The sequence below is a fragment of the Ranitomeya variabilis genome, chromosome 4, assembly GCF_051348905.1.
Source record: "Ranitomeya variabilis isolate aRanVar5 chromosome 4, aRanVar5.hap1, whole genome shotgun sequence".
In the NCBI taxonomy this organism is placed as follows: Eukaryota; Metazoa; Chordata; class Amphibia; order Anura; family Dendrobatidae; genus Ranitomeya; species Ranitomeya variabilis.
The window spans coordinates 712,903,545-712,924,631 of NC_135235.1; positions in this window are offsets into that span (position 1 = coordinate 712,903,545).

The following is a 21,087-nucleotide window of genomic DNA, read 5'->3' on the forward strand; positions in this document are numbered from 1 at the left end:
ATGTTACCAATAAAAACGTCAACTCGTCCCGCAAAAAACAAGACCTCACATGACTCTGTGGAGCAAAATGTGGAAAAATTATAGGTCTCAAAATGTGGAGACGCAAAAACTTTTTTGCTATAAAAAGCGTCGCTGGTTTCACACTTGCGTTTTTGTCTGCAGCGTTTTTTGCACAAAAAAACGCATGCGTTTTTTCCCTATATTTAACATTGAAAACGCATGCGGTTTTTTTGTACGCGTTTGGTCGCGTTTTCAAACGCATGCGGTTTTTTTCTGCATGCGTTCATTTTCAGAAATACAACCTGCAGTATTTTCTTGCGTTTTTAAGCACATGCGTTTGTTTGCGTTAAAAACGCATGCATTTTTATCGAAAAAAAACAGAAAACACACTGAAAAGCCACCCACCACCATCAAGGTGATAAAGGGATCCAAACCCTAACCCTAACTCTACCCCTAACCTCACCCCTAACCGTTTAATGAACATTTTCTGACAGTCATAGTGCCACGTATTTCAGTGCCACGTATTTCAGTGCCACGTATTTCAGTGCCATGTATTTCAGTGCCACGTATCACGTATTTCAGTGCCACGTATTTCAGTGCCACGTATCACGTATTTCAGTGACACGTATCACGTATTTCAGTGCCACATATTTTAGTACCACGTATTTCAGTTGCACGTATTTCAGTGCCACGTATTTCAGTGCCACGTATCACGTATTTCAGTGCCACGTATTTAAGTGCCACGTATCACATTTCAGTGCCACGTATTTAAGTGCCACGTATTTCAGTGCCACGTATTTCAGTGCCACGTATTTCAGTGCCACGTATTTCAGTGCCACGTATTTCAGTGCCACGTATCACATATTTCAGTGCCACGTATTTAAGTGCCACGTATTTAAGTGCCACGTATTTAAGTGCCACGTATTTCAGTGCCACGTATTTCAGTGCCACGTATCACGTATTTCAGTGCCACGTGTTTCAGTGCCACGTATTTCAGTGCCACGTATTTCAGTGCCACGTATTTCAGTCACGTTTAGGGTTAGGGTTAGGGGTAGGGTTAGGGTTAGGGCTAGGGTTGGAGGTAAAGTTAGGGTTGGGGCTAAAGTTAGGGTTGGGGCTAAAGTTAGGGTTAGGGTTTGGATTACATTTACGTTTGGATTAGGGTTGGGATTAGAATTATGGGTGTGTCAGGGCTAGGGGTGTGGTTAGGGTTACCGTTGGGATTAGGGTTAGGGGTGTGTTTGGGTTAGGGTTTCAGGTAGAATTGGGGAGTTTCCACTGTCCAGGCACATCAGGGGCTCTCCAAGCGCGACATGGCGTCCAATCTCAATTCCAGCCAATTCTGCGTTGAAAAAGTAAAACAGTGCTCCTTACCTTCCGAGCTCTCCCGTGCGCCCAAAAAGGGGTTTACCCCAACATATGTGTTATCAGCGTACTCGGGACAAATTGAACAACAACTTCTGGGGTCCAAGTTCTCTTGTTATCCTTAGGAAAATAAAAATTTGGGGGGCTAAAAATCATTTTTGTGGGAAAAAAGAATTTTTATTTTCACGGCTTTGCGCTATAAACTTTAGTGAAACACTTGGGGGTTCAAAGTTCTCAAAACACATCTAGATAAGTTCCTTGGGAGGTCTAGTTTCCAATATGGGGTCACTTGTGGGGGGTTTGTACTGTTTGGGTACATCAGGGGCTCTGCAAATGCAACGTGACGGCTGCTGACCAATCCATTTAAGTCTGCATTCCAAATGGCGCTCCTTCCCTTCCGAGCTCTGTCATGCGCCCAAACAGTGGTTCCCCCCCACATATGGGGTATCAGCGTACTCAGGACAAATTGGAAAACAAATTTTGGGGTCCAATTTATTCTGTTACCCTTGTAAAAATACAAAGCTGGGTGCTAAAAAATCATTTTTGAGAAAAAAAATAAAAATTATTTTCACGGCTCTGCGTTATAATCTGTAGTGAAACACTTGGGGGTTCAAAGCTCTCAAAACACATCTAGATAAGTTCCTTAGGGGGTCTACTTTCCAAAATGGTGTCACTTGTAGGGAGTTTCAATGTTTAGGCACATCAGGGGCTCTCCAAACGCAACATGGCGTCCCATCTCAATTCCAGTCAATTTTGCATTGAAAAGTCAAATGGCGCTCCTTCCCTTCCAAGCTCTGCCATGCGCCCAAACAATGGTTTACACCCACATATGGGGTATCATCGTACTCAGGACAAATTGCACAACATTTTTTGGGGTCCAATTTCTTCTCTTACCCTTGGGAAAATAAAAAATTGGGGGCAAAAAGATCATTTTTGTGAAAAAATATGATTTTTTATTTTTACGGCTCTGCATTATAAACTTCTGTGAAGCACTTGGTGGGTCAAAGTGCTCACCACACATCTAGATAAGTTCCTTAGGGGGTCTACTTTCCAAAATGGTGTCACTTGTAGGGAGTTTCAATGTTTAGGCACATCAGGGGCTCTCCAAACGCAACATGGCGTCCCATCTCAATTCCAGTCAATTTTGCATTGAAAAGTCAAATGGCGCTCCTTCCCTTCCAAGCTCTGCCATGCGCCCAAACAATGGTTTACACCCACATATGGGGTATCAGCGTACTCAGGACAAATTGGCCAACATTTTTTGGGGTCCAATTTCTTCTCTTACCCTTGGGAAAATAAAAAATTGGGGGCGAAAAGATCATTTTTGTGAAAAAATATGATTTTTTATTTTTACGGCTCTGCATTATAAACTTCTGTGAAGCACTTGGTGGGTCAAAGTGCTCACCACACATCAAGATAAGTTCCTTAGGGGGTCTACTTTCCAAAATGGTGTCACTTGTAGGGAGTTTCAATGTTTAGGCACATCAGGGGCTCTCCAAACGCAACATGGCGTCCCATCTCAATTCCAGTCAATTTTGCATTGAAAAGTCAAATGGCGCTCCTTCCCTTCCAAGCTCTGCCATGCGCCCAAACAATGGTTTACACCCACATATGGGGTATCAGCGTACTCAGGACAAATTGGCCAACATTTTTTGGGGTCCAATTTCTTCTCTTACCCTTGGGAAAATAAAAAATTGGGGGCGAAAAGATCATTTTTGTGAAAAAATATGATTTTTTATTTTTACGGCTCTGCATTATAAACTTCTGTGAAGCACTTGGTGGGTCAAAGTGCTCACCACACATCAAGATAAGTTCCTTAGGGGGTCTACTTTCCAAAATGGTGTCACTTGTAGGGGGTTTCAGTGTTTAGGCACATCAGGGGCTCTCCAAACGCAACATGGCGTCCCATCTCAATTCCAGTCAATTTTGCATTGAAAAGTCAAATGGCGCTCCTTTCCTTCCGAGCTCTGCCATACGCCCAAACAGTGGTTTACCCCCACATATGGGGTATCAGCGTACTCAGGACAAATTGTACAACAACTTTGGGGGTCCATTTTCTCCTGTTACCCTTGGTAAAATAAAACAAATTGGAGCTGAAATAAATTTTGTGTGAAAAAAAGTTAAATGTTCATTTTTATTTAAACATTCCAAAAATTCCTGTGAAACACCTGAAGGGTTAATAAACTTCTTGAATGTGGTTTTGAGCACCTTGAGGGGTGCAGTTTTTAGAATGGTGTCACACTTGGGTATTTTCTATCATATAGACCCCTCAAAATGACTTCAAATGAGATGTGGTCCCTAAAAAAAAATGGTGTTGTAAAAATGAGAAATTGCTGGTCAACTTTTAACCCTTATAACTCCGTCACAAAAAAAAATTTTGGTTCCAAAATTGTACTGATGTAAAGTAGACATGTGGGAAATGTTACTTATTAAGTATTTTGCGTGACATATGTCTGTGATTTAAGGGCATAAAAATTCAAAGTTGGAAAATTGCAAAATTTTCAAAATTTTCGCCAAATTTCCATTTTTTTCACAAATAAACGCAAGTTATATCGAATAAATTTTACCACTAACATGAAGTACAATATGTCACGAGAAAACAATGTCAGAATCGCCAAGATCCGTTGAAGCGTTCCAGAGTTATAGCCTCATAAAGGGACAGTGGTCAGAATTGTAAAAATTGGCCCGGTCATTAACGTGCAAACCACCCTTGGGGGTGAAGGGGTTAACCAAGGAGGAAGTACAGCGGCGTCTAAAAATAACTAAAATTGACAAATCTCCGGGCCCGAATGGGATACACCCCCGAGTACTGCAGGAACTAAGTACAGTCATTGATAGACCATTATTTTTAATCTTTAAAGACTCCATATTAACAGGGTCTGTACCACAGGACTGGCGTATAGCAAATGTGGTGCCAATATTCAAAAAAGGGGCAAAAACTGAACTCGGTAATTATAGGCCAGTAAGCTTAACCTCTACTGTGGGTAAAATCCTGGAGGGCATTCTAAGGGATGCTATACTGGAGTATCTGAAGAGGAATAACCTTATGACCCAGTATCAGCACGGGTTTACTAGGGACCGCTCATGTCAGACTAATTTGATCAGCTTCTATGAAGAGGTAAGTTCCGGACTGGACCAAGGGAACCCAGTGGACGTAGTGTATATTGACTTTTCCAAAGCTTTTGATACGGTGCCACACAAAAGGTTGTTACATAAAATGAGAGTAATGGGGATAGGGGAAAATATGTGTAAGTGGGTTGAGAGCTGGCTCAGGGATAGGAAACAAAGGGTGGTTATTAATGGAGCACACTCGGACTGGGTCGCGGTTAGCAGTGGGGTACCACAGGGGTCAGTATTGGGCCCTCTTCTTTTTAATATATTTATTAATGACCTTGTAGGGGGCATTCAGAGTAGAATTTCAATATTTGCAGATGACACTAAACTCTGCAGGGTAATCAATACAGGGGAGGACAATTTTATATTACAGGATGATTTATGTCAACTAGAAGCTTGGGCTGATAAATGGCAAATGAGCTTTAATGGGGATAAATGTAAGGTTATGCACTTGGGTAGAAGTAATGAGATGTATAACTATGTGCTTAATTCTAAAACTCTGGGCAAAACCGTCAATGAAAAAGACCTGGGTGTATGGGTGGATGACAGACTCATATTCAGTGGCCAGTGTCAGGCAGCTGCTACAAAGGCAAATAAAATAATGGGATGTATTAAAAGAGGCATAGATGCTCATGAGGAGAACATAATTTTACCTCTATACAAGTCACTAGTGCGACCACACTTAGAATACTGTGTACAGTTCTGGTCTCCGGTGTATAAGAAAGACATAGCTGAACTGGAGCGGGTGCAGAGAAGAGCGACCAAGGTTATTAGAGGACTGGGGGGTCTGCAATACCAAGATAGGTTATTACACTTGGGGCTATTTAGTTTGGAAAAAGGAAGACTAAGGGGTGATCTTATTTTAATGTATAAATATATGAGGGGACAGTACAAAGACCTTTCTGATGATCTTTTTAATCATAGACCTGAGACAGGGACAAGGGGGCATCCTCTACGTCTGGAGGAAAGAAGGTTTAAGCATAATAACAGACGCGGGTTCTTTACTGTAAGAGCAGTGAGACTATGGAACTCTCTGCCATATGATGTAGTAATGAGTGATTCATTACTTAAATTTAAGAGGGGACTGGATACCTTTCTGGAAAAGTATAATGTTACAGGGTATATACACTAGATTCCTTGATGAGGCGTTGATCCAGGGAACTATAAATATATTGGCCTGCACTCTATAGTAAATCGGGGTGCTGGTGTGACAGACCCTAAGGTCCAACTAACAATTGTAAACACTATCCACCGCACTCCCTCAGTGGAATATCTTAGGCAGAAATGTGCAATGATTTTTTGAAAATGCTATTTTATTCAATAGAAAAAGAATCAAATATATAGGATCAAACACAATAATAATCACAATGTGCAAGCGACTCAGAATGTCGATCCCGGTAACTAGTCTGATTGCCGTATGTGGAGTCGGGAAGGAATTTTTTTCCCCATGGTGGAGTTACTCTTTGCCACATGGGTTTTTTTTGCCTTCCTCTGGATCAACATGTTAGGTTAGGCTATGGGTTGAACTAGATGGACTTACAGTCTTCCTTCAACCTTAATAACTATGTAACTATGTAACTTTTGGTCTGTAGTGTATCTCTTTAGATTTTATATACACCTATACTGTGTGTATATGTCTATTCTATTGTAACCTGTCAGTGTGATTTTACTGTACACTTCACCTGAATTGTCGGCCTTTCATAGGACACCGTTGCGTATTTCTCGCAAGTCACACTGATGGCCCATGTGGTGTGAGTTTTTCTTGCACAAATAGACTTTGATTGGCGAGTCTCGGCTGATATACGGTGCAAATCACAGCATACTGCAATTTCACTCGCACATATAATACGGCCGTGAAAAAAAAAAAAAGTGATGGGAGATTAACATTGGTCTGAGTGCTATGCGATTTTTTTTCTCGCATAGCACTCGTCCGTATTCCTCTCTAGTGTGACTCCGGCCTTCAAGGGAAAATTATTCAAAATTTCTATTTTTTACAATTTGTAAAATTTCTGATTTTTTTTACAAAATAAAGCAAAACATATCAACCCAAGTTAACCATTATCATAAAGTCTAATATGTCACGAAAAAAAATTATCTCAAAAGCAATGGGATGTTGAAGCATTTCAGAGTTATTACTATATAAAGTGACACTGGTCAGATTTTAAAAAAATTGGCCCCGTCACTAAGGGGCTAAGTGCTTGTACAAGTGAACATTGTTTCAAAAGTGGTTTACCTGTCTCAGGCAGGTTTCACACCAGCGTTCGGCAGCCTTCTTCCTCCGTTAAGCCCCGCCCACTGCTGCACCTCTTCCTTCAGCTCCGCCTAAGTCTGCATGCGTCCCCTATCTTTAACATTGGGTACGCAGGCATGCCTCATTTTGACGATGCGCTGAACTGCGTCGAACACAACATGTTGCATTTTATTGCGGTCGGCGCAGCGTTAAAACAACACATGCGGAGGCATCCGCTTGGCCTGCGTACCCAATATTAAAGATAGGGTATGCAGGACGCATGCAGACGTAGGCGGAACGGAATGAAGAGTTGTGGCAGTGAGCGGGGCTTAGGCTTTCCCACTAGTCCGTCGGCCCGACGGACAGTGTGTTTTATGTAGCACAACATGGGCAGCGGAGGCAGTTTTAGAACGCATCCTTGGCCCATTGTGAGTTCCGGGGAGGAGGGGGCGGCGTTTCGGCCGCGCATGCGCGGTCGAAAATGGCGGACTCGATGCACAAAAAAAGTTACATGGAACTTTTTTTTTGTGCCGACGGTCCGCCAAAACACGACAGATGCGACGTGTGGCAATCCGTCCCAATGTGTCGCTAATGAAAGTCTATGGAGAAAAAACGCATCATGCAGGCAACTTTGCAGGATGCGTTTTTTCTCCAAAACGACGCAATGAGACATGCGTCACACGACGCTAATGTGAAAGTAGCCTTAACGAAGGAAGAAGGCTGCCATCCGCAGCTCTGCCGAATGCTGGTGTGAAACCAGCCTAAGGCCATGTTCACACGATCCTTTTTTTGATCCTTTTTTTTTCTGGTCCTGATTTTGGAAATCCGCCGTGCAAAACAGCACTGCTGATTTTCCTGCGGATTCCTCTGCGGGTTTCTCTGTGGGTTTCCAACAGCACTTTCCTATTGGTGCTGCTGGAAACCCGCAGCGGAATCCGCAGCAAGAATTGACATGATCCTTCTTTTTTTCCGCAGAAAATCCGTGCGGATTTTCCAGGGGAAAAAAGGATCGTCGGCACAGCGGGTTTTGTTTTCCATTGGGTTACATTGTACTGTAACCTGCATGGAAAAAGGATGCGGATCCGCAGCTGCAATTCCGCTGCGGATCCGCAGCAAAAACCGCAGCGTGTGAACATGGCCTAAGGCTGTTATTATAGCACCTTACATGTGTTACACAGATACATCATGGGCTTGTCCTGCCCTACGCCTGAAATGAAAGGCTAAAATACAATGTGGAGACTTAATCAGAGCAATGTTTTTACATTCAGAACTGGTTTAAGAGGAACAAATTACCATTTCCCACAGAAATCTCAGACTTTTACTTATAGAAATACTGGATAAATATCATTTTAGCATTAGATATAGAAACATTTCTAATTTTATAAAACTGCATTTATTTTGCATTGAATAACTTTATGCCTTTGCTTGTTTCATTTTATGCATTTCTAAAGTATTGTAAAACTGTAATATGCTGTTGGTGCCTGCGGGCTGGACTGTCGGTTTGGTATGTGGCTCTGCCCCCCCCCCCCCCCCCCCCCAGGCTTGCCTCCGGTGTCTGAGGTTTCGGTGTCCCAGACCAGAGATCATAATACCGGCCTTGATTTGTGAAGGACACTGCAGCCGACCCTGAGAAACATCCAAGGTGGGAAAGCCCCATCATGTCGAAGAGTCTGCTAGATCCAGGCCTAGCAGACCAGTGCTGGTGGGTTCATGGATGCCAGGAGGGGGCTGGCCTAAAGGAAGGTCTCGTCTTTTCCTGGCGGGTCGGAGAGTTGTCCCGTCTGTTTTTTGGACAGAACATTTCCAAAACAACCAAAATTGAACAGCAGATCTCTTGGGAGGCAGACTTTAGTCCTCTGTTGCAGAAGCAAAGTACTCTTAAACTGATAGGCGCAGAGTACGATGCACTAGAAAGTTGGCGTGCATGATTGTTCAGGGCACTGGTGGTGTGGACCGGCCACCAGAGAAGGCCTAGACCGAAGCCTGGATATTTTAAGAGCTGGGTCACAGGAGCCTCTGGAAAACATGAAGGCTGCATGAATAGGAAGGTTTCCTCAGGAGACATCCATATTGCTCAGGGGCAAACTAGGACATATTTTTCCTGTCCTTTCCATTTTTTTTAAAGTAGCCCCCTCACTGCCTGGTAGGATATACCTGTCCTGAAGATCACACATCATTCTTCGCAGACCGATGATGAAGATGGGCATGGAATAACCTGGACGCAGACCTTTCGGCGGCTGGCACATAACGGATTCGTCTTCCCTCCCTACTCTATCTGGCTCTGGGGGGGCGAGAGGGTAGGGGGATTCGTGGCATGGACCGTCCTCTGGGGAACCACAAACACTCTTGATGTGTTAGGGCCTTGCCTCGTGGACCACAGATGATACGGTAGTGACAATTGTAGGTGGGAGATTAGAGTGACAATTCCACTGTCGCCCTCAAAAGCCGTATCTGAAAAAAAAAAAAAAAAAAATTAAAAGAAAAAGGAAAATCGTTAATAAAAACAACCCCAAAACCTAAGTCAGAAACTGGGCTGGGTGGTCCAGACCCATGTCTGCCTCCTACTGACATTAAGCTAAAAAGGATTCGCTTCGTGCCAGTTGGTGGTGTAGCCTACTCTACAGGGAAATACCTAATTTTTTTTTTTTGTATAGCGTAAGCAGCATACACTCATATTTTTTTGTGTACCCCAATGAAGCATTAGCCCCCCCCCACATCAACCAGATGGCCACACAGCATAACCTCGCTCCCCCAGTCAGAAACCTCCACTTCACATTAACCAGCGGACCCCACAGGATAAATCCAAAGCCCACCAGACATTCCCTCCCCCAAGCGTAAATCCAAATATGACGCCCCCTGCCCCAACCATAAATCCCATCAGACACCTCCCCCCCCCCCAATCGAACGCCACCCCAGCTTAAACTCATCGGAGGACGTCCAACCCCTATCCCACGTCCAACCCCCACAAACCACCATCGGATGTCCAACCCCCACAAACCCCCATCAGACGTCCAACCCCCACAAACCACCATCTGACGTCCAACCCCATCGGATGTCCAACCCCCATCGGACGTGGACCCCCCCCCACCCAGCACACCCCCCCCACCCAGTACAAACCCCCAGATGCAGACCTCCCACCCAGCACAAACCCCCATCGGACGTGGACCCCCCCCCCACCCAGCACCCCCCCACACCCAGCACCCCCCCCCTTCGGACGTCCAACCCCCACAAACCCCCATCGGATGTCCAACCCCCATCGGACATCCAACCCCCACCGGACACAAACCCCCAGATGCAGAACCCCCACCCAGCACAAACCCCCATCAGATGTGGACGTGGACCCCCCCACCCAGCACACACCCCCTTCGAATGTCCAGCCCCCACAAACCCCCATCGGATGTCCAACCCCCCCCACCCAGCACACACCCCCTTCGAATGTCCACTTCCCACCCAGCTTAAACCCTCTTCAGCCCCCCCCCAAACCCAATCCATAAGCAGGTTGCCCCCCAATAAAGGGGATCCCCCAGTAAGCAGCAGGTCACCCCCTAATAAAAGGGTTCCATCAGTAAGCAGCAGGTCGTCCCCAAATCCCACCACGGGATCCCCCCAATAGCCAGCAGGTCACCTCCCCACATTCCACGACAAGCAGGTCGCCTCCCCACATTCCACAAGCAGGTCGCACCCCACAAGCAGGCCGCCCTCAAATCTCACCACAGGGGTTCCCCCAATAGCCTGCAGCAGGTCACCCCTCACATGCAGGTCGCCTCCCCACATCCCACCACAAGCAGGTCACCCCCACATCCCACCACAGGGGTCCCCCAATAGCTTGCAGCAGGTCTCCCCCCACATCCACCACAAGGGTCTCCCCCAATAGACAGCAGGTCATGCCCTCCCAAAACCCGACCACAAGCATGTCGCCCTCAAACCCCACCACCAGGGTCTCCCCAATAGCCAGCAGCAGGTCGCCCCCACTAAAAGGGGTCCACCCCGTAAGCAGCACGTCACCTCCAAACCCCACCACAGGGGTCCCCCTCAATAGCCAGCAGGTCACCCCCAAACCCCACCACAGGGGCCCATCAATAGCCATCAGGTCACCCCTACACAAGCAGGTCGCCTCCCCAAACCCAACCATAAGCAGGTCACCCTCACTAAAAGGGGTCCCCCGCAAGCAGGTCACCCCCAAATCACACCACAGGGGTCCCACCATAGGGGTCACCCCAATAGCCAGTAGCAGGTCTCCCACCCCAAACAGGTCACCCCATAAGCAGGTCACCCCTAAATCCCACCACAGGGGTCCCCCCAATTGCCAGCAGCAGGTCACCCCCCCACAAGCAGGTTGCCCCCCACTAAAATGGGTAGCCCCCCTCACACAAGCAGGTCGCCTACCACAGGGGTCCACCACAACAGCCAGCAGCAGCGGAGCCCCCCAAAATCCCACCGCAGGGGTCCCCCACAATAGCCAGCAGCAGCGGAGCCCCCCAAAATCCCACCGCAGGTCGCTCCCCACACAGACAAGTAGGTCGACCACCACAGGGCCTCTCCCCAATAGCGAATAGCGATCGGCAAGTAGCATTTTTCACCCTGAAACCACTGACCTCCATGGCGTCCACAAGCTGTCATGCTGCTTTGGTAGATGGGCTCCTTCCAGGTGTGACGTCATTTCCGGGGGCGTGTCCTATCGGGAGGGGGCGTGTTCTCCAAGGCGGCAAAGGAAAGCAGCATGACAGCTTGTGGACGCCATGGAGGTCAGTGGTTTCAGGGTGAAAAATACTACTTGCCGATCGCTATTCGCTATTGGGGGGAGGCCCTGTGGTGGTCGACCTACTTGTCTGTGTGGGGAGTGACCCGTGGTGGGATTTTGGGGGGTGTTGCTGGCTATTGTGGGGGACCCCTGCGGTGGGATTTTGGGGGGCTCCGCTGCTGCTGGCTATTGTGGGGGACCCCTGCGGTGGCATTTTGGGGGGCTCCGCTGCTGCTGGCTATTGTGGGGGACCGCTGCGGTGTGGTTTTGGGGGGCTCCGCTGCTGCTGGCTATTGTGGGGGACCCCTGCGGTGGGATTTTGGTGGGCTCCGCTGCTGCTGGCTATTGTGGGGGACCCCTGTGGTGTGGTTTTGGGGGGTTCCGCTGCTGGCTATTGTGGGGGACCCCTGTGGTGTGGTTTTGGTGGGCTCCGCTGCTGCTGGCTATTGTGGGGGACCCCTGCTGTGGGATTTTGGGGGGCTCCGCTGCTGCTGGCTATTGTGGGGGACCCCTGTGGTGGGGTTTTGGTGGGCTCCGCTGCTGATGGCTATTGTGGGGGACCCCTGTGGTGGGATTTTGGTGGGCTCCGCTGCTGCTGGCTATTGTGGGGGACCCCTGCGGTGGGATTTTGGGGGGCTCTGCTGCTGCTGGCTATTGTGGGGGACTCCTGCGGTGGGATTTTGGGAGGCTCCGCTGCTGCTGGCTATTGTGGGGACCCCTGTGGTGGGCTTTTGGGGGGACCTGCTGCTGCTTGCTATTGTGGGATTTTGTGGGGGGGACTGCTGCTGGCTGTTGTGGTGGACTTCTGTGGTAGGCAACCTGCTTTTGTGAGGGGGGCTGCAGGCTATTGGGGGACCCCTGACCTGCTTGTGGGGGGGGGGCGACCTGCTGCATGCAATTGGGGGTGACCCATTTTAGTGGGGGGGTGACCTGCTTGTGGGGGGGGGGGGACCTGCTGCTGGCAATTGGGGGGACCCCTGTGGTGGGATTTAGGGGTGACCTGCTTATGGGGAGACTTGTTTGGGGTGGGAGACCTGCTGCTGGCTATTGGGGTGACCCCTGTGGTGTGATTTGGGGGCGACCTGCATGCGGGGGACCCCTTTTAGTGAGGGTGACCTGCTTATGGTTGGGTTTGGGGAGGCGACCTGCTTGTTGCGGGACCCCTTTTAGTGGGGGCGACCTGCTTGTGGAGGGGTGACCTGCTGATGGCTATTGATGGGCCCCTGTGGTGGGGTTTGGGGGTGACCTGCTGGCTATTGTTGGGGACCCCTGTGGTGGGGTTTGGAGGTGACGTGCTGCTTACGGGGTGGACCCCTTTTAGTGGGGGCAACCTGCTGCTGGCTATTGGGGAGACCCTGGTGATGGGGTATGAGGGCGACATGCTTGTGGTCGGGTTTTGGGAGGGCGTGACCTGCTGTCTATTGGGGGGGACCCTTGTGGTGGATGTGGGGGGAGACCTGCTGCAAGCTATTGGGGGACCCCTGTGGTGGGATGCGGGGGTGACCTGCTTGTGGTGGGATGTGGGGAGGCGACCTGCATGTGAGGGGTGACCTGCTGCAGGCTATTTGGGGGACCCCTGTGGTGAGATTTGAGGGCGACCTGCTTGTTGTTGAATGTGGGGAGGCGACCTGCTTGTCGTTGAATGTGGGGAGGCGACCTGCTTGTCGTTGAATGTGGGGAGGCGACCTGCTTGTCGTTGAATGTGGGGAGGCGACCTGCTTGTCGTTGAATGTGGGGAGGCGACCTGCTTGTCGTTGAATGTGGGGAGGCGACCTGCTTGTCGTTGAATGTGGGGAGGCGACCTGCTTGTCGTTGAATGTGGGGAGGCGACCTGCTTGTCGTTGAATGTGGGGAGGCGACCTGCTTGTCGTTGAATGTGGGGAGGCGACCTGCTTGTCGTGGAATGTGGGGAGGCGACCTGCTTGTCGTGGAATGTGGGGAGGCGACCTGCTGCTGGCTATTGGGGGGATCCCGTGGTGGGATTTGGGGATGACCTGCTGCTTACAGATGGAACCCTTTTATTGGGGGGTGACCTGCTGCTTACTGGGGGATCCCTTTTATTGGGGGCGACCTGCTTATGGGTTGGGTTTGGGGGGGGGGGCTGAAGAGGGTTTAAGCTGGGTGGGGGGTGGACATCGAAGGGGGTGTGTGCTGGGTGGGGGGGGTCCACGTCCGATGGGTGTTGGATGTCCGATGGGGGTTTGTGGGGGTTGGACATCCGAAGGGGGTGTGTGCTGGGTGGGGGGGTCCACGTCCGATGGGGGTTTGTGCTCGGGAGGGGGGGTCCACGTGTGATGGGGGTTTGTGCGGGGTGGGGGGTCTGCATCTGGGGGTTTGCTGGGTGGGGGGTTCCGCGTCCGGTGGGGGTTGGACGTCCGATGGTGGTTTGTGGGGGTTGAACGTCCGATGGGGGTTGGACGTCCGATGGGGGTTGGACGTCCGATGGGGGTTTGTGGGGGTTGGACGTCCGATGAGAGTTTAAGCTGGGGTGGCGTTTGATTGGAGGGGGTGTCTGATGGGATTTATGGTTGGGGCAGGGGGCGCCATATTTGGATTTACGCTTGAGGGGAGGGAATGTCTGGTGGGCTTTGGATTTATCCTGTGGGGTCCGCTGGTTAATGTGAGGTGGATGTTCCTGACTGGGGGAGCGAGGTTATGCTGTGTGGCCCGCTGGTTAATGTGAGGTGGAGGTTTCTGACTGGGGGAGCGAGGTTATGCTGTGTGGCCATCTGGTTGATGTGTGGGGGGGGGGCTAATGCTTCATTGGGGTACACAAAAAAAATATGAGTGTATGCTGCTTATGCTATGCAAAAAAAAAAGGTATTTCCCTGTAGAGTAGGCCACACCACCAACTGGCACGAAGCTAATCCTTTTTAGCTTAATGTCAGTAGGAGGCAGACATGGGTCTGGACCACCCAGCTCAGTTCTGACTTAGGTTTTGGGGTTTTTTTTTAATTAATGATTTTCCTTTTTCTTTTTTTTTTCAGATACGGCTTTTGAGGGCGACAGTGGAATTGTCACTCTAATCTCCCACCTAGAATTGTCACTACCATATCATCTGTGGTCTACGAGGCAAGGCCCTAACACATCAAAAGTGTTTGTGGTTCCCCAGAGGACGGTCCATGCCACGAATCCCCCTACCCTCTGGCCCCCCCAGAGCCAGATAGAGTAGGGAGGGAAGACTAATCCGTTATGTGCCAGCCGCCGAAAGGTCTGCGTCCAGGTTATTCCATGCCCATCTTCATCATCGGTCTGTGAAGAATGATGTGTGACCTTCAGGACAGGTATATCCTACCAGGCAGTGAGAGGGCTACTTTAAAAAAAAAAAAAAAAAATGGATAGGACAGGACAAGTATGTCCTAGTTTGCCCCTGAGCAATATGGACATCTTCTGGGGAAACCTTCCTATTCATGCAGCCTCCGTGTTTTCCAGAGGCTCCTGTGACCCTGCTCTTAAAATATCCAGGCTTCGGTCTAGGCCTTCTCTGGTGGCCGGTCCACACCGCCAGTGCCCTGAACAATCATGCACACCAACTTTCTAGTGTGTCCTACTCTGCACCTATCAGTTTAAGAGTACTTCGCTTCTGCAACAGAGGACTAAAGTCTGCCTCCCAAGACATCTGCTGTTCAATTTTGGTTGTTTTGGAAATGTTCTGTCCAAAAAACCGACGGGACAACTCTCCGACCCGCCAGGAAAAGATGAGACCTTCCTTTAGGCCAACCCCCTCCTGGCATCCATGAACCCACCAGCACTGGTCTGCTAGGCCTGGATCTAGCAGACTCTCTTCGACATGATGGGGCGTTCCCACCTTGGATGTTTCTCAGGGTCGGCTGCCGTGTCCTTCACAATTCAAGGCCGGTATTACGATCTCTGGTCTGGGACACCGAAACCTCAGACATCGGAGGCAGGCCTGGGGGGAACAGAGCCACATACCAAACCGACAGTCCAACCCGCATGCACCAACAGCGTATTACAGTTTTACAATACTTTAGAAATGCATAAAATGAAACAAGCAAAGGCATAAAGTTATTCAATGCAAAAAAATGCAGTTTTATAAAATTGGAAATATTTCTATATCTAATGGTAAAATGATATTTATCCAGTATTTCTATAAGTAAAAGTCTGAGATTTCTGTGGGAAATGGTCATTTGTTCCTCTTAAACCAGTTCTGAATGTAAATAAAACATTACTCTGATGAAGTCTCCACATTGTATTTTCGCCTTTCATTTCATGCGCAGGGCAGGACAAGCCCATGATGTATCTGTGTAACACATGGTAGGTGCTATAATAACAGCCTTAGGCTGGTTTCACACCAGCGTTCGGCAGGGCTGCGGATGGCAGCCTTCTTCCTCCGTTAAGGCTACTTTCACACTAACGTCGCTTGCTGTACGTCTCAATGCGTCATTTTGGAGAAAAAACGCATCCTGCAAAGTTGCCTGCATGATGCGTTTTTTCTCCATAGACTTTCATTAGCAACACATTGGGACGGATTGCCACACGTCGCATCCATCATGCGACAGATGCGTCGTGTTTTGGCGGACCGTCGGCACAAAAAAAGTTCCATGTAACTTTTTTGTGCGTCGAGTCCGCCATTTTCGACCGCGCATGCGTGGCCGAAACTCCGCCCCCTCCTCCCCGGAACTCACAATAGGCCCCGGATGCGTTGTAAAACTGCCTCCGCTGCCCACGTTGTTCTACATAAAACACACTGTCTGTCGGGCCGACGGTTTGCGACTGCCCGTACCGACTGACTAGTGTGAAAGTAGCCTTAGCCCTGCTCACTGCCACAACTCTTCATTCAGTTCCGCCTACGTCTGCATGCGTCCTGCATACCCTATCTTTAATATTGGGTACGCAGGCCAAGTGGATGCCTCCACATGCGTTGTTTCAACGCTGCGCCGACTGCAATAAAATGCAACATGTTGCGTTCGACGCAGTTCAGCGCATCTTCAAAATGAGGCATGCCTGTGTACCCAATGTTAGATAGGGGACGCATGCAGACTTAGGCGGAGCTGAAGGAAGAGGCGCAGCAGTGGGCGGGGCTTAATGGAGGAAGAATGCTGCCGAACGCTGGTGTGAAACCTGCCTGAGACAGGTAAGCCACTTTTGAAACCGTGTTCACATGTACAAGCTCTTAGCCCCTTTGTGGCGGGGCCAATTTTTTAAAGTCTGACCAGTGTCACTTTATATAGTAATAACTCTGGAATGCTTCAACATCCCATTGATTTTGAGATTAATTTTTTTTTTCGTGTTATATTAGGCTTTATGATAATGGTAAACTTGAGTTGATATGTTTTGATTTATTTTGTAAAAAATCAGAAATTTTACAAATTTTAAAAAATATAAATTTTTAATGATTTTCCCTTTAAGGCCGGAGTCACACTAGAGAGGAATACGGACGAGTGCTATGCGAGAAAAAAATCGCATAGCACTCGAACCAATGTTAATCTCCCATCACTTTTTTTTTCACGGCCGTATATGTGCGAGTGAAATTGCAGTATGCTGTGATTTGCACCGTATATCAGCCGAGACTCGCCAATGAAAGTCTATTTGTGCAAGAAAAACTCACACCACACGGGCCTTCAGTGTGACTTGCGAGAAATACGCAACGGTGTCCTTTGAAAGGCCGACAATTCAGGTGCAGTGTACAGTAAAATCACACTGACAGGTTACAATAGAATAGACATATACACACAGTATAGGTGTATATAAAATCTAAAGAGATACACTACAGACCAAAAGTTTGGACACACCTCATTTAAAGATTTTTCTGTATTTCATGACTGAAAATTGTATATTCACACTGAAGGCATCAAAACTATGAATTAACACATGTGGAATTATATACTTAATTTCAGTTTCACACTTTTTTGTTATGTCTTATATTCTAGGTTCTTCAAAGTAGCCACCTTTTTCTTTGATGACTGCTTTGCACACTCTTGGCATTCTCTTTATGAGCTGCAAGAGGTAGTCACTGGGAATGATTTTCACTTCACAGGTGTGCCCTGTCAGGTTTAATAAGTGGGATTTCTTGCCTTATAAATGGGTTTGGGACCATCAGTTGTGTTGTGCAGAAGTCTGGTGGATACACAGCTGATAGTCCTACTGAATAGACTGTTAGCTGCTTTTTTCCTGCCATAATACAAATTCTAAGTAAAGAAAAACGAGTGGCCATCATTACTTTAAGAAGTGAAGATCAGTCAGTCCGAAAAATTGGGAAAACTGAAAGTGTCCCCAAGTGCAGTGGCAAAAACCACCAAGCGCTACTAAGAAACTGGCTCACATGAGGACCGCCCCAGGAAAGGAATACCAAGAGTCACCTCTGCTTCTGAGGATAAGTTTATCCGAGTCACCAGCCTCAGAAATCGCAGGTTAACAGCAGCTCAGATTAGAGACCAGGTCAATGCCACACAGAGTTCTAGCAGCAGACACATCTCTACAACAACTGTTAGGGCTTGTTTCCATTTGCGAGAAACACATCCGTATCTCGCATGTGGAAACCAAGCTGTGGCGCCGGCACTTTGGAGCAAAGCGTGCAGCTCCATGTGTTCCTATGCGGCTGCATGCTCCGCTCTGGAGTGCCGGTGCTACAGCTTGGTTTCCACATGCGAGATACGGACGTGTTTCTCGCAAATGGAAACAAGCCCTTAAGAGGAGACTTTGTGCAGCAGGCCTTCATGGTAAAATAGCTGCTAGGAAACCACTGCTAAGGACAGGCAACAAGCAGAAGAGACTTGTTTGGGCTAAATAACGCAAGGAATGGACATTAGACCAGTGGAAACCTGTGCTTTGGTCAGATGAGTCCGAATTTTAGATCTTTGGTTCCAACCACCGTGTCTTTGTACACAGAAAAGGTGAACGGATGGACTCTAAATGCCTGGTTTCCACCGTGAAGCATGGAGGAGGAGGTGTGATGGTGTGGGGGGCTTTGCTGGTGACACTGTTGGGGATTTATTCAAAATTGAAGGCATACTGAACCAGCATGGCTACCACAGCATCTTGCAGCGACATGCTATACCATCCGGTTTGCTTTTAGTTGGACCATCATTTATTTTTCAACAGGACAATGACCCCAAACACACCTCCAGGCTGTGTAAGGGCTATTTGACCAAGAAGGAGAGTGATGGGGTGCTACGCCAGATGACCTGGCCACCACAGTCACCAGACCTGAACCCAATCGAGATGGTTTGGGGTGAGCTGGACCACAGAGTGAAGGCAAAAGGGCCAACAAGTGCTAAGCATCTCTGGGAACTCCTTCAAGATTGTTGGAAGACCATTCCCAGTGACTACCTCTTGAAGCTCATCAAGAGACTGCCAAGAGTGTGCAAAGCAGTCATCAAAGCAAAAGGTGGCTACTTTGAAAAACCTAGAATATAAGACATTTTCAGTTGCCTTACACTTTTATTAAGTATATAATTCCACATAGTTTTGATGCCTTCAGTGTGAATGTACAGTTTTCATAGTCATGAAAATACAGAAAAATCTTTAAATGAGGTGTGTCTAAACATTTGGTCTATACTGTCTGTGTGTGTGTATGTATGTGTGTGTGTGTATATGTATATGTGTATATATATAATATATCACACGGACAGCGGAATAGCTGATAGTTAATTTGTCGGCTTCTGTTAAATCATTGCAGAGGCTGACAGGATAGGAGACATGGTTTACATACAGTAAACCATTGCAGAACAGTTAGACTTATATAGGTCAGTGACTAATACGGTTAGTAGTGTGTGTGTGTGTGTGTGTGTGTGTAAAATTTGGGGCCTGTATGTATTTAATAATGTTTTCACTGAAAAAACTGGCGTGGGCTCCCGCACAATTTTCTGTGCCACAGAGGGAAAGCCAGTGACTGAGGACAGATATTATAGCCTAGAGAGGGACCATGGTTATTGCCACCCCAGAAAAGGTGCATCTGTAAGATGCGCCAATTCTGGCACTCAGCCTCTGTCTTCTCACTGCCCTGTAGCGGTGGCATATGGGGTAATAAGGGGTTAATTTCACCTTTGTATTGTAAGGTGACATTAGGCCAGCTTAGTAATGGAGAGATGTCTGATAGATGCCTCTCCATTACTAACCTGTGGGCTTGATGTTACTTGACAATAAAAAGGTGACATCAACCGCACAATTATGAACCCCTCTGCTACAGGGCAAGTGGGAAGAGCGACGCTAAGTGCCAGAATTGGCACATCTATAAGATGCGCCATTTCTGCGACGGCTGAGAGCTGATGGTTTTTAGCCTGTGGGGCTGCCAATATCCATGGCCTCTTCACAGGCTATAAATATCAGCCTACAGCTGTCTGCCTAGCATTTGCTGGTTGGATTTTATGTCAATATTTTGTGTCCCCCTGTAAAATAGCCAGTAAAGGCTAAGCAAACAGCTGTGAGCTGATCTTAATAGCCTGGGAACCTTTATGGTTATTGGCTCCTTTCCAGAATAGTAACATCAGCTGTCAGCTTTCCCACTGCTGGTTATGAAAATTATGTGGGAGCCCATGCAGGCTTTATTTTTTGAAAAATAAACATTTTGCATTTCACGCAGGTTTCTTAGTTGTTTTTTTTTACAGCATATGTAGGTTAATTATGTTAATGCTCCTACATGGGTGTGTGTGTGTCTTTAGTTAATATTAATGAGGGTATCTCGTGAAGAGTTTGAATAAGGAAATGCATCAAATTCCTTTATTTATTTTTATTTTTTTTAATATATCTTTATTTAGCGCTCACGATTTACAGAAACGCATCAAATCCGCATAAAAAAGTACAGAATTTCCACTGCGTTTTCTGCTAAGAGACGCACTAACCATGCAGACATTTCCTCAAGCAAATCTGCAACGTGCGCACATAGCCTTAACCATTATGCGTCCATATTCATTAATGAGCAGAACCACGTGACCGCTGAACACAGGAAGAGCTGCCCGGAGACCATCGGACATGCAGGGACCGTGCCAGGAGCAGGTGAGTATGTGACAGCCGCCGCTTCCCCGCCGACAATGACTCGAGTATAAGCCGAGAGGGTCTCTTTCTGCCCAAAAAAATTTCGGCTTATACGCGAGTATATACGGTACAGCACTCTAGAAGGGTGTGTATAAGGGCATATAGGTGCTGGTGGTACTATATATGGGGAAAACCTGGTGACAGGTTCCCTTTAAGAAACCTATGGAACTAGGTTAAAATTAGCATTTTTTTGGATGGTGAAAAACTTGTAATTTAAATATTGATGGTGGCTGAACTGCAGGTGGTCTGTGTCGCTTCATAAGTTTAAGGCCGGGGTCACACTAGCGTAGAATACGGATGAGCGCTATGTGAGAAAGCATCGCATGGCACTCGGACCAGTGTTAATCTATGGGGCAGATCACATCTGTGATTATTTTTTCATGCCAAATCAGCATACGAGAACAATCGCAGCATATATACCTGACAGAGGCCCATACAGTCTATATCTACAATAATATATACCTGACAGGGGCCCATACAGTCTATATCTACAATAATATATATACCTGACAGGAGCCCGTACAGTCTGTATCTACAATAATATATACCTGACAGGAGCCTGTACAGTCTATATCTACAATAATATATACCTGACAGGAGCCCATACACTCTAGCATCTTCAGTAGTGAGCCGGCTAGAGTGT